Raw genomic sequence first — 12,558 nt, 5'->3', positions numbered from 1 at the left:
CCTGTCAAATTTGCATCTCTCAGAACAGTTATTCATCATTGGAGTTGGTAGGGGGGATATATCAATCCTTTAATATTCAAAGGCTTTCTGATGAGAAACTGTGACCATATAACTTCAGAAACAATATTTGATGTTGTCAAAGGATGCAAGAGAAAAAGCACAGAATCTATAAAGTGGATTCTAAATTGACCTCAGTTAAATACATGGTTTTCTGAATAACATTGCCAGAATTCAGTTGATTCTATCTGTCTTTAGAAAGAAGTCCTAAGCTTAGATAAGACAAATTAATTTAGTTTTTTCAATTGCTGTGTTCTTGTGGATGTATGTTTGTCCAGAATTGTGTATTACTGTTGTTGGCCACTAGGAATGTTCTGTAGCCAAGAAGATACCCAGATAAGTCAGCTGAAGTAAATCACCTGCTAAGCAGTAGTTATTAAACTACAGTATCAGTTTCAGTCTGGAGATTGCCTTAAATACAAGGAAAACCTGAGACGTAACTTGCAGATATAGAAAGGCAAATTCTGCTTGTCTCTGCACACAATACCCACAGGGTTCTTCCTTGGTGTGTAGTGGTTTAAAGACTAGTTTTGAGTGACAAAGAAGTAACTTTATCAGAGTAACATAAGAGTAGATCTTGATAGGTTTTGGATTATGAATGGAAAGATGTTCTAATTTAGAGCTTCTAGGTTGTGCTCTTCTCAGTTACATAGGATTCATGTTTGGAATCCAGAAGCTGTTTTTAGGTTACCCTTAACTTTGTTTAGTTGTAGAGCTGTCTTTGGACAGTTCACTGGGTTTCTCTTTCCTAGCATGTCAAATTCAAGCTGCTTATTCTGATCTTGAAGCATCTTTTCTCTCCTTCCATGCCATATAATTTCTGTTTATTATTTAATGTACTTTCCTTTCAGATATTAGAGGAGTGCTTCTTCCTCTTCTGTGTTTTGCTGATAAGACTAAATGAAGTCTTACAATATTTGTGGGTAAATTCAGTTTTATGCAGGGACTTAAGCTGTTTTAAATAAAACACTACCATACATACTGAACACTGCTGCAACTGAGATAGATCCTTAAGGCATTAGCATGGAACTTTTGTGGCAAATTTACTCAGCTGCTGTTTAAAATCTATGAATAAATCAGATTATGTGTGGTGCATATGAGATGTTGCTGTGATATAGTATTATACATAATTAGATGTTCGATACATTGCAAAGCAGTTAAGCAGAACAGAATTTAGGATTGAGCTGTATTGTCTCTTTTTAGAATTATATAAATAGCTGCCTGGTTTTACAGTGGATAAAGTATTGAACAATGACTTCATTGGCTCATTGTTTAGATTTAATATTTTCCTTTAGTATTTCAAAACAAATGTAATCAACCATGGTAGCAGTAAGTAGAGTTCTGGTGTTGCTTAGTGATAGTATTAACTGTTGGATGGAGAATGCTCTTGGCTGATCCCAGTTTCACTGTGCAGGAAGAATAAGTTTTGGGTTTTAGCTACTTTTGAAACAGTTAACAAAGGATCTGGAATTGTGGGAGACTTACTTTTGGATTGGTTTGTTATTTGGCTTTGCACTTAGTCATAGAATCAAGAAAAAACAAAATTGTAGTGAAGATTTTTAATCTGTTGCTCCTTTTTCAAGGTAGGTTTGATTTTATACTGTAGATGTTATTTTTACCAGGTATTTGCCTAATTATTTTTTTAAAACCTCCTTACAGGGAAATTTTTTGTTACATTCCCTTTTTTACTTGCTCTAGTGCTTCACAACCCTTTAATGATAGATCTTTCTTGCTGCAGTTTAGACCCTTATTTGTTTTGTCTAAATAAGGATTGCACAACTGGAGATCTGTGCTAATCGTGCAAGGGTGACGGTATATGGTTCACTTTACTCGTGTGTGTCATTTAAGCATACATATAAAATCTATTGAACAATGAAGTCTGTGATTTCAGGCAATGCTCATAAAATATTAAAGGAACATCTTAAGCAATCACACTATGGATTACTTATTGTGCTCACCTAGGTTTAGTTTATATCCCAAATTTAGATCTTTTTTGAAGGGATAAAGGAAAGTTCTAATGAGAACCTTTGACACCGAAGGAAAAAAAGGGTGCATGCATGACTATATATATATGAATATTTTATATATATAAAATTAATCTGTTTAGAATTGTCCCAGGTATTCCCAAAGGACAAGCTCCATAAAGTGAATTTGAGATCTGGTGTATGCATTGTTTTAATCCCAATACTATCTATATGATATATTTTGTATGGCAACAGGTAATCTTCCACTGGGTTTCCTAACAATGTAAGCATATTGCTTATGTACTGGGTAAGAAAAGGTTCCTGTGTTATCCTTTTCTATCCCAGAACTAAAGGGAATTAATGATGTGGAAATTCAACAAAAAAAAAATCTGACTCAAAAATTAATTTCATTGTTTATCAAATTTTCATTGTTGTCTCATGAAAATAATATGACTCTATTTTAGGATTATAATTTTTCAGTTATGAGTCACTGTGATTTGCTGTGTCCTCTCAATAAATTAAGGAAACCAAATATAACTCTGTCTGAATTAATATAACAAGATCATCAAGAGGAATAGATGTGCCATGGCCAACAGTTCTTTTTGGTAAATTACTGTGTGAAACACTGAAATATTCAGTCACTAAAATATGGATTTCAACATCAACTGTTTTTGAGAAATGGTTTAAAAGTTGAAGGTAATTAAAATTATAAAATAAAATAATTTCTTGTCAGCTCTAAAATATGTTTGGATTTTTCCGTTATTATTGTTGTTTAGACTGCTAGTTCCACTAAGGTTGATGTTGTCATCATGAAATTAATGATGTCCAGAATAGCTTCTGAACTAAAGGGGAGAAGGAAATTCAGGTATTTTCTTACATGTCTGTAACATCTTGATTCACTTAAAGGCAGCCATTTTGGGAACACTTAATGGTGCTTAAGCGTATGTTTGTTTTTAAGAGATGCTGTTATGAATCATGTGTTGTCTACTTTCATTCTTGGGAAGTTGGGAATGTGATACTTCACAGAAGCACACCAAGGGAGCAGTATGTTTAAAGCGGCTAAGGTCAGCAACAAACCTTTTTCACTGATAAGTAGCACCAGTTGTGAAACTCCAACATTATGAATCTTTTTGTAGCCTTCACACCAGAGGAATCATTAGATTATTTAACTTAATCTTCTGTACATGTTAGAGAGGTCTTACCCCATGCTGAGCTCAGCACTTTGCATTTAGAAGAAACCAAACCAAAAAAAAAAGCTGTTCAAATTTCAAAGATGTCACAGAGGCTCCACTGCTTTCTAGTGCTAACAGTTAATTGGTCTCACTCTATTGAATAAAAAAAAATGAAAATTGCTTTTTCTGCCTTCCTCCATTGAAATGAAGGGCCTCTATTAACCAGTATTTTCTTCCCACAAAGAAGCACAGTAATCAAGTCACTGTCAATCTTTTTGATTAAACTGGTTCACTTGTGCATTGCTCTAAGATATTTACTTCAATCCTCAAGTCACATTTGTAGATCTTCTAGGTATCACCCTTTTCACAGCTTCTTTTTAAGAATATAAACTCCACTACTGCATGTAGTATTTGTGTTTCTTTACCCTCGAAGAAACTAATACTGTATCGATGTTTTAGATATGTTTTCAAATTAATCAGAGGGTGTGGCAGTAGACAGAAGTCACAATAAACAGTTGATATAAAAAGTTTTCTGCTTTAATTCCAAATCAGCTCATTCATATATACAGCTATCTCAGTGATACTACAATAAATACTGTTTTTGTAGGGCTTCTTAATTGTAAATCAAAATGTTTACCAGTACTCAATGTACTTATTTCAAATAAAAGAGTTCAGGAAAGAACTCAACATGAAATAAACTCAACTTCTCTTGAAAACAAAGGAGTTTAAGAACACTTAAAATTGCTTTTCTGAATCTTATATCTCAGAGAAAAAGCTAGGAAAAAACCTCCTGCAAATCAGATTGTCATATAGTGCCTTCTGTCAGCTGCTCCTGCATTGACTGTCCAGAGTCTTGTGGCAACTTCTGTGAGAATATCCAAGGCTTATAACAAGACTAATTGAGGGAATTGTGGCAGTTTCAGAGTAAGGATTCTGCATTAGCAAACTAAAAATAATAAAATTCTTTCCACTTTGTTCTTTTTTAATGTAATAACAAGCCTACTAAAGTATTCTTACGATCAAAAATCCTGTTTAATTTATTACTTCATTAAGTATGCCTGAATAATGAAAGATGCTACAGTACAGCTCTTAGTATAATAGCCAGTGTTTTGCTACACAAGTGAACCAAATCATATTTAAAATCATAGCATAAATAAGCATAAATAGCATGAACAGGATTGATATACAGATGTGTAGATTGATTTTTACAACTTGCTGAAAAAAAAGGTTTTACTGTTGTGCTTTCAGCTACTTTTATAACTCTTACTTTGAGGTTCACTTCTCTTTCCTTCTCTTGTTAGATTTGTTAGCATGGGTCTCTGCTTTTCCACTTAGTGTGGCATGGACTTGCAGGTTGAAAACTTACTGTGAAAGAGTTATTACTTGAAAAAGTTTATTTCAATAATTCAGCAAGGAAGGATTATATGGTAGTTTGGGCTCTTTTGTATTTCTAATAGTTAGGGTAAGTCTTTTTAAATTGTATTATTTAAATTTTATTTGAATTCCCCCTAGTTAATTTTGGGTGATCCAGTTTCAATTCTCTGCTAGTTTGGATGTCAGTGTTTAGTATTAAAACAATATATCTTTGCATAATAAAAATATATGTGATAACATTCTGTAGTTTAACTTTTTCCTTGCAGAAATCAATATATTGCTCCCAGTTTGTGAATAGCAGATTTTTCTGAGCCATCAACAGCCTCAGGAATTCTCATGTGGTTGTCATCATCAGAAAGCAAACTGTAGTAACAATGACACCTCTGTTGAGGTTGTTACTATGAGCTTTTTCAAAATGTTGTGGTGTTCAGAGATTAATCAATAGCTTGGAAGGAGAGATGTCTGTGAGGTTAAGGAACTTTATTCTCCACAGCCTGTTTTTTCTTCAGCTTAAGTGCACTGGACATTTTGGAATCAGTTACAGTGAAAGATGCCACAAACAAATAAAGATGTAGGACAGCTATAGCTGAAGAATTCTATACTTAGATGTCTTTTCCTTCAATTTCCTCTTGGCAGACCTTGTATTTCTTGATAGATGCAATGACATTCCTTAATAGATAAAACCACCAGTTTTCTTTCTGAAATTGAATAAGATTAAATAACCATTTTTATTTTCAGAGTTCAGATAAAGTATTTAATAATTTGTTAAATCTGGCTTAATTTTTAGAAAAAAAACAAAAGTCTGGATCCAGTAATATTCGTATGTACACTGACATTATTGTGGGTTGAATGCATCACTGGAATTATATTAAAAGTTAAGAAAGACTTAAGTCAACTTCTCTAATACTGCTGTGGAAAATTTTTGATTTATTTTCTATCTGAACAGGAGAGGATTTCCTTTTTAAAGTGACACCTGATTTAAGAGTTGTCAAGAATTCTAGTTATGAGTTTAACTTTTATCATACTTAATTTTAAGGAATTAAGTGTATGCTTGAAAGAATATGCTTGCTGATGTACTTGCATTGCAAAAGCTGACTAGTGTGATGCCATATTCTTGGAAATATTTCTAGTGTACTGAATGTGATACAAACTATAAACATTTAAGGTGTAACTTGGGCAGGCACTTAGGAAAACATCTCCAGACTACCAGTGTGCTGGAGCAGTGTTACAGGCGAATTCTGTGCTCTGTCAAGCAGCCAGCTAGAATGGAGTAGTAACTTCTCTTGATTTCATAGTAAGCAAGTCTGAACCTCCTGAAAGTGAGTGTAGAATTTACCAAGACATTCACTGCTGTCCACTGAGGGTTTAGACACAGGACTGGGCTATCAGGTGAAGTTGTAAGGATGACTCACTAATTTAGGTTTATATACAATGTAGAAACCAGTCATTTCTAACTGCCACTATCTGTAACTATTTACATCTTCCAAATGCCAGTATATTCACAAGCTATGGGACTGTTGCAGAACCCATGGTACAAATAATGAGTTTGTAATGTCATTTCAGTCTTCAGTATTTCTTGTGATGGTTTCTGACATTAACATGTTGGTAGACCTTATCAATGCAACAAAACTAACATTTCCCCCCCACCCTACCCCAAACTCCCAAAAAACCCTTTGGAAGATGGCTTTGAAAGCTGGATGGCAAAGAATTGTGCCCCAGATATTTAGCTCAAGTTTGTGTGTGGTGCTAGGAAAGGGTGTAAATGCTGAAAACGTATTAAGGAAAAAAGAGTGCATGGTAATGTGACACTCTGGTAATGCTTTACTTTTTCCATGGCTGCGTGTTAATGGTTTATTAAAGACCCTTGATTTATATTTTTTAACTGTAAATAAAATACATGTTTAGATGCTGTATTAGTATCTGCATGCTTCTAAAAAAGCCTCAAGTATTTCAATAACAAAAATTTACCTTTGAAATAAGCTTTCATTACTATATGTTGCTGTAGTACAGAAAATAACATACCCCTAATCCTAGTATAGTGGGTTGATGCTGGCTGGATGCCAGACATGCACCAAAGCCACTCACTCACTCCCCTCTTCAGCTGGACATGGGAGAGAAAATTTAACAAAGAATTCATGGCTTGAGATAAGGACCAGGAAAGATCACTCATCAAATACCGTCACAGGCAAAACAGGCTTGAATTAGAGATTCAAAGTTCACAGACTTCTCCAATGTGAGTCCATCTCACAAGCAATAGCTCTCTGAACTGCTGCAAAGTGAATCCATCCCATGGGCAACAGCTTCTCTCAGACTGCTGTGGCATGGGTCACTCTTCCACAGAGTGCAGTCTTCCAAGGACAGGCTGCTCCAGCATGGGAGCAGGGCCCCTCTCTCCACAGGCCTCCCACAGGGTCACAGCCTCCTCTCAGGCATCCACCTGCTCTGGTTTGGAGCTCCTCCATGGACTGCAGGTGGATCTCCATGGGCTGCAGGGGCACAGCTGCCCCACCATGGTCCTTACTATGGGCTGCAGGGGAATCCCAGCTTTGGTGCCTGGAGCACCTCCTGCCCCTCCTTCTGCACTGACCTTGGTGTCTGCAGAGCTGTTAATATCACATGTTCTCGTCCTGCTTTCTCTGGCCCCAATTACACCTGTGCAACAACTTTTTAATTTTAATTTCTTCTTAACTAGGTTATCAAAGAGGCATTACCACCATTTCTGGTTGACATCAGGATGGCTCCACATCCATCTTTGAGTCACCAGGTATTGGCTCTTCTGGACACTCAGGAAGCTTCTGGCAGCTTCTCATGGAAGCCACCCCTGTAGCCCACCCCCACCACAATGCATAGCCATGCAGACCCAATATACCTAGATTATGCCTTTCCATTTTAACAAAGTAAATAGAATGCTGGGCTGGATCCCAGAGGAGAGATGCGTGCTTAAGCAGAGTAGGAATTCACCAAAAAGTGCATGTTTAATGAGACATGTTGACTCAGGTAATTTCATTCACTTTCTGTGACAGTTCTTTGACCTTCAGCTTTTCTTATTCCTTTGTGCTACAACTGGTGTTTCAAATGTCTTCTCATTACATGTCCGTAAGTCTGAAAGTAATTTGATTAAAGTAGGTTCTGAAGTCAGGTGACAGCATGCATAGTAGGGGAGAGGGAATTAGGGCCATTATCCCTGACTTTTGTTTTCTTGCTTTTTGTTTTATTTCAAATTACAGTCATTACAAATGTTTTTGTTGAGCATCCTGTCCTATAATAGAGGAGTCTCAGAGAAAGAAAAGAGGCACCGTGGCTTTTTATTTTCTCGTCTTTCCCTAGTGAACATCATTTTTCCCTTCTTGCTCCCTACTGGCTGAGTCATTTAACCCCTTTCAGCTGGAGCACGCTCCCCCTTTTTCCTCCCTTGCAGCTGTGTTACAGGCATCTGTTGTCATAGTGACAGTAAGGAACTGATGGGCAAGGAAAATAAATAGAGAACAGCACCAACAAGCTCTTTAGATCCCAGCAAAAAAGGCATAATTGCTACCTCACTTGAGCAGACATCCAACCCTTTGGAAATCTGGCACTGCTTGACTACTTTCACCTCCTTGTTTCATAATAAAACCATAATCAAGGCCTAATCTTTTGTAGTTAAATCTTCATGTAGCAGCAGGATAAAAGCAGTATGGCTAGATTAAGGAGAAAGGCAGAAGACAGATGAGTCTGTCTGCAAGTGCTTCATGGTTCTGAATCTTAGTTCCTCACGTGTTAAAGCAGGAAATTTAATTGGTTTGTAGATCTTGGGACATTTCTGATCACATGATATTTTCATTTTGGTTATCAGTTGTATAGTTGGTTGCCTGCAAAATTCTAGCCTCCACTGCTCTGTTATTGCTGCTATTGCCTGTGAACCTATTGGTATTGAGCCACAGCAAAACATTGCTGTCCTTCTTGTTAAGAGCCAAATATCCACTGACAAACAACACACTTATTGATTATTAGGTATGAGAAGGTGACCCTGGCTCATCCTCTTGCTGTAAGGACCCATGTTACTCTTTCTAACAAGACTTGTTTCAATGCAGTATTTTCAATTTTCAAGTTGAAAATAAAATAGGGACCAGGGGAAGAGGAAAGCCTTTTGTAAAAATAGGAACTCTGCATTCATATTATCCTGGTGTTTAAATACTCTGGACACTATAAAAACAGGGTAGAAAGTTTGTTTCTAGCATGAAAGGACTTAGTGTGGCTGAGTGGACAAGGAAAATTAAGATAGTAAAAAAAATGTGTATAGTATTAACCATGTCTTTTTTTTTTTCTTACACAGTTTTCTGCAAGTATTTTGTATGACATACAGTAAATGCTACTGTCTCATGTTCAAAGTCAAAATCAGGCCTACCTCATGACTTCATTTTATTCTTTTTTTATAGCAGTAGTTGTAGTTATGGCAACTTGTAGGCATTAACAGCAACACATTGATATAGCTTGCAGTGGGCTGTCTCCATTCAGTCTCCATTGGGGAAATTTTGTGATCTCATATCGTTTGCCTTTGATTACTGCCCTCTGCAAAGTTTACAGGTAGCAGTTTCAAAGTACTGAACAACCCTCGTAACTGTAACCTATGCCAAGGAAGCTTTGAAAATCATCTTCCTGCAATCTCCCATTCACAGTAGCTTTGCTAAGTAATTTTGTTAGTTTTATACTGTTTTCATTCCGTTCTATCCCTGCAAGCAGAAATTGGCTCATAATTAGAGTTCAGATCACTAACCGGGCATACTCCACCACAGACTTCTGTACTGTCAGAGAGAAAGGAAGCAAGGAAGCTCCTGCCTTCACTGTAGGCTCAGGATTGTTCAGTATTACAGGCTATGTGTTGCCATGCCATGCTTCAGCCTCATTCACGCTCTTTCCAGCCATCTGTGTAGGGCTGAAGAAAATGGATATTGCTATAGCAAAAGACAGAAATACCAGTGTACAGAAATCTATTGCCATAATCTAGCCACAATACAGTGCAGGCAATCTGAAGTGCATTCCAGGGATCCCCAGTTGCTTTGAGCAGCTTATGACTGAACGAAGCTGCTGCATCTCTGTACCAGTAGTTCCATTTCCCAGCTGCATCAGCTGTGCGCAGGTGTGGAGGAGGCATTAGGGCCAGCAGGCAGTCTCTCCTGACAGAAAGCAAATCCCTTCCAACAGCTGCACCTCTGGCTCTATCCAGCTGATAGTGCTGTATCTCACAGACTCCTCTTCTGAAATCTGGATGTGCTCATCCGCTGGGCTGGTATAACCAGCGCAGCTGTACTGATGTGACTGGTTCTGCTAGTTTGCAGTTAGCTGAGCACTCAGCTCTGTAGGGGTGTAGTGGGTAACAGGCCTTCAGTGACCTGTGGGACACTGCCAGTATCTGACACTTCTTTTCTTGATGCAGATACTTTAAACAGTAGCCTTGAACCTCTGGTCTTGGTGTAACTAGTCTAATGACAGGTAAAATTTTGTGTGAAGTCATATCAGTTCTGCCTGCTTCTGTACTATTCCAAAAGAACTGGGTGACCTTACTTTCTCAAAGCTCTTTGTTTTTGGGTACATGGATGATACTTGGAAAGGACTTACTTATAGCTCACCCGACTAACTCTCTCCACATCTTGCTGTGGAGAGAGTAGGAGAGAATACAGAAACAGTTTTATGCAACTGTTTTGCTTTGTTGGGATGATGATACCAGTTTTTTACCAATCTAATTGAATGCACACGAATAAAAGATTTCTTAAATTGCTCTTTTTAAAAAAGAGTATTTAAAATCTGAATTTATAAATGTGAGGAACTTTGAGAAAATGCAACATAAGCTAATTTTCTGGTAGGTCCAACTTTAAGGTGTGTAGAACAGGATGAAAAATGCCACATGACCTAAAGTTCTGACTGCTAGAAAGGAATTCTGCCATTCAAATCTTCTTTAGTACATTACTCTCACCAGATGCTGATGGTGGTTTTGGAACAGGTCCATCATGTGAGTGTAACACTGAACTGGATATCAGCATCCTTGCACAGCTAACCACAAAATTGAATTTATTTTGTTAATTTTCTTTTCACCAGCAAATAGCCATTGCACTATCATGATGCCACATATAATATTAGATAAAACATTTGTTTTGGTAGCTTGAATAGTAGGTTAGCTAGATGGAAAAATCTGAAATATAATGGAGCTGTAATGGTTGCCATACCTTAAGGAGAGCCTAACATACATTTAATAAAAAAGATGTATCTTTAATGCACAATGAGCTTACTTTCATGCTTCTGTCTTAAATTCAACTTAAGTACTTACCCGGATGGCTTAAGTTTGCAGTGTGTTCACAAACCATTCCAATCTTTTTGCATTAAGTATGCACTCTATTTGAGTAGTATATCAGCATTTCTTGAGTACTTAGAAATGGACACGTCTTTTGTCAGTCTGGACAAGTAAAGAGCTTTATTCTATTTTTTGGTCACTTTCTGTCTGAAGATGAGAAGTGAAAAGCTAATACTGTCTACTGCATGTCTTCTCACATATAGAATGCTTTGTTATTCCCATTATGAAACAGCATGTAATAGAAATTTCCAAAAATTACAAAGGCATGCGTCATTGAATCGATAAAAAATACAATGTGCTGTAAAAATTCATGAAAAGTGCCTATTAATAAATACAGGAAGTGCATATCTAGTTACTCACCTAGCTTTCCAGAGGAAGCAGCAAATACAGTGAAGACACCTTAAGGAGTACTCAGTGTTCCAAGTATGGCATATGCTCTTTTCCAGCCTTCATTCAGTATACTAAAAACCTCAGTTTTAGTAAGGTTTAGTAACTGACACATTTAGATCAGTTCTCCATTAACTTTTAGACAAGGTAGCAGAATTAAATGTGCATGTTTATTAAGAGTCATTCCTCAGAGAATTTGATTTTATTGAGTGCTCAGATCTAGTCACTTGTCATATCACAAGGTATATAAAATAGTAAAGATTCTGCTGTGGAAACCCAAGCATAAAAAGACATGAACAAAAAACTGCATATTGTAATGTAGTTGATATTGAGCCAGTGCTAATAGATCAGCACAGAGAGGCAGCAACTGCTGCAGGCTCCAGGGCTGCTCTGCAGGTCTGTAACAGTTCATACCCTGAACTGCTGCAGTACAGCATATTTGTGCAGGGATCTGATATTTTTTTCCCACCTCTTCAATGAAGCATATGAGAATACTCTACTAAACTGCTTGAATAATTAGAAGAGCGAGGCACCTCGTGGTATTACAATAAGTGATGATAATAAAGTCTGTCTAGGATCAAACTTTCTGTTTGGAGGAGCCTGTCTCTTTTTATATGAACCCAGAAAGGGAAGTGAGTATTATGGTAGCTTTTACACAGCAGTTAAATACCTTAGATGAACTGTGGCATTTTTACTGAAAAGAACATAATGTCTATCCTTCTTGTTCATCTGCCAGAGAAAAGAAGTGATTAATTCCTTGTTCAGTACTTTATTTTGTATATAGATGAACACGGTAGAGAAGAGAAATACTAATTTGTTACAGCTCCTTAAAAAATAAAAACACAAAGCCTTACAATAAGTGGTAAGACTTTAAGTAATAAACCAGTGATAGAGTTATTCCATCTCTGGATATATATTTAATTTTGTCTTTTTTTGCCAGCTTCTCTTCTCCTGAGAAAAAATGCCAGCCTTTCTTGGTATCCTCCTTTGTAGCACTTGCTAATGAAAATGATGCATTTACCTCCATGCAGTGGGTTGACCCTGGCTGGATTCCAGACACCCACCAAAGTCTCTCTCTCACTCCCCTCTGCACCTGCACAGGGGAGAGATATCATAACAAAGAGTTCACAGTTTGAGATAAGTTCCAGGAGAGATCACTCATCAAATACTGTCACAGACAAAACATCCTCAAAATACTATTTGAGTTTGTTATTAAAAAAAAAACAGAGCAGGATAATGGGAAGTAAAAACAGACCTTAAAACACCTTCCCCCTGCCTC

General features: G+C 37.0%; 1 protein-coding gene across 1 annotated transcript in view; it reads left to right on the top strand.

Moving 5' to 3' along the window:
* The window catches only part of ERICH1 (glutamate rich 1), a 65,971-nt gene that overhangs the window by 29,701 nt on the left and 23,712 nt on the right, over positions 1-12,558 (top strand). The window lies entirely within an intron of this gene.

This window comes from Anomalospiza imberbis, chromosome 3, assembly GCF_031753505.1.
Source record: "Anomalospiza imberbis isolate Cuckoo-Finch-1a 21T00152 chromosome 3, ASM3175350v1, whole genome shotgun sequence".
Lineage (NCBI taxonomy): Eukaryota > Metazoa > Chordata > Aves > Passeriformes > Viduidae > Anomalospiza > Anomalospiza imberbis.
This window is presented reverse-complemented; position numbering and strand designations above follow the sequence as displayed.